This window comes from Ranitomeya variabilis, chromosome 5, assembly GCF_051348905.1.
Source record: "Ranitomeya variabilis isolate aRanVar5 chromosome 5, aRanVar5.hap1, whole genome shotgun sequence".
Taxonomy (NCBI): domain Eukaryota; kingdom Metazoa; phylum Chordata; class Amphibia; order Anura; family Dendrobatidae; genus Ranitomeya; species Ranitomeya variabilis.
This window is the reverse complement of record NC_135236.1, coordinates 187,967,167-187,969,098: the sequence shown is the minus strand read 5'-3', so window position 1 is coordinate 187,969,098 and position 1,932 is coordinate 187,967,167. Positions and strand designations below refer to the sequence as shown.

Genomic DNA, 1,932 nt, shown 5'->3' with positions numbered 1-1,932 from the left:
TGATCCAAAAAATACAGGACCGCTGGGATGGCATCCCCGTGATCAATATTAGAGTAGAGGGACTCTACATCGTATATGTGACCAAAAAGACATCCGATACCAATGTCATATCCTGACAATTCCTAATGAAATGAGAAGAGTCCTGTAAAAAAGAAGGCAAATCCTTAGCCAAGGGCTGCAAAAAATAATCCACATATATGCAGATTTTTTTCACATAGACTACCAATACTGGCCACAGTGGGGTGGCCCGGCGGTTTATTAAGATCTCTATGAAGCTTCGGTAGCATGCAAAAGGTCGCTACAATCGGATGTTCGACCCACAGGAAGCTAAATTCATGGTTGTTAATGATGCCTAAATCCCTAGCCCTTTCCAGAAGGTTCCTCAACTTAACCGAAAACACCCCCGTCGGGTCAGATGGTAGTTTTTTATAGAAACGAATATTACCCAGCTGTCTACGGGCTTCCTCCAAATAGAGGGAGTGCGGCCACAAGACCACATTCCCCCCTTTGTCCACCTCCTTGATCAAAAAAGCAGGATTAGACTTGAGATCAAAAATAGCCTGTTTCTCCTCACTTCTAAGGTTGTCCGGTACAGATGAAAAAGGACGTAATAAAAGAATATCCCTCTTTACAAGCTCAAAAAATACCCTAATAGCGGGTACCAACGAAAAAGGTGGGGCTGTAACAGATTTATTTCTAAAAGGGAAGCAATTCTTACCATCATCCGCAGTATTTTCTTGCATCAACTGCAAAAGATCTTGAAGCACCCGCTGATCTGTTTGATCTAATCCATCTATCATCTGTGGTCAATTGTGCAAGACTTGTAACACAAAAACACCTGCAAAATAAATACAGGTCCTTGACCAATGTAAATTTATCAATAGACTGAACAGGAGAAAAGGTCAAAACCCTCTGTAGAACAGAACGTTCAACAGAAGAGGATGGTCAGACAAATTAATGACCTGCAGTTTTTCCACACGGTACCGGTGATTCGGGGGACATACTCCCGGGCTCCGACGGCAGCTCTAATTGCAGAAGTTCTTGTATCGTTTCACAGCCGGTGTCCTGCAGCCCCCAAACCTGGTAAACCGCCTGGGTAGTTGAGCGAAGCCTGCGCCCCCTTATGACCCGATGTTGGGTTCGCTTTCGGCTGAAGATAAAAAAAATCACTACCCGATGTATGTTCTCCCCCTCTCGATGGCGCACGTATAGTTACCGGGGGTTTGGGTATCTGAGGAGTCTGTCTCCGATTGCCCTGGTGCCTCCACTGAAACGCCTGTTGAGTTTCAAAATCCTTCCGGTCCCTAAAGAATTCAGATTTTTTTCTTATCCATGATGTCCCGATCATACTTGTCCAAGGTATCCTTAAGCCTAATTTTAAAAGGTTGGACCTGTGTTTTATCGTCAAAGGTAAGTAATTTAGACTCAAATTCTTTAATTGTATTTTTTGTACTTGCTAAAAGCTCCCTGTCATGTTCAAGGAGCATGTTCATAATGATATTTGAACAACGTAAAAGGCCTTGTTCCCATGTGGAACGAAAATTTACCGAAGGTTCCCATGCTGGATAAATTGGGACCCTTAGGCCCCGGGGCACAATATTGGCTTTAATATACTCTTCCAAACTCCGAATATTCCACCACAGCCTGATACCCAACCTATGTGCTGTGGTTAGTTCGGAAGAGAGAGTGTCGAAAACTCTGAACCTGAAACATTAGTCTATAGAAGAAAATACGTTGGTGGACTGAGCCCGCCACGCAGGCACCCGAGCATCCCAATCCATTATGGACTGAGCACAACTTCACCAGTAAACTAGAAAACAACAAAAAATATATGCATGTATAAATATGATCAATATAGTCAGATCATTATAAATACCCAAAATAGAGTGCGTGCAGCCATAAGAGAAAGCCCAACATCAGAGACTGGGCCAA

At 43.4% G+C, this 1,932-nt stretch overlaps 1 long non-coding RNA gene across 1 annotated transcript; it reads right to left on the bottom strand.

The window, feature by feature from the left end:
- Window positions 1–768: 768 nt before the first annotated feature.
- LOC143773530 (uncharacterized) lies at window positions 769–1,333 on the bottom strand. The gene is made up of 3 exons (XR_013215215.1): window positions 1,217–1,333; window positions 963–1,150; window positions 769–838 (listed from the first exon to the last, which is right to left on the bottom strand). It is a non-coding gene; the product is annotated as an uncharacterized LOC143773530 (long non-coding RNA).
- Between the last annotated feature and the right edge of the window lie 599 nt (window positions 1,334–1,932).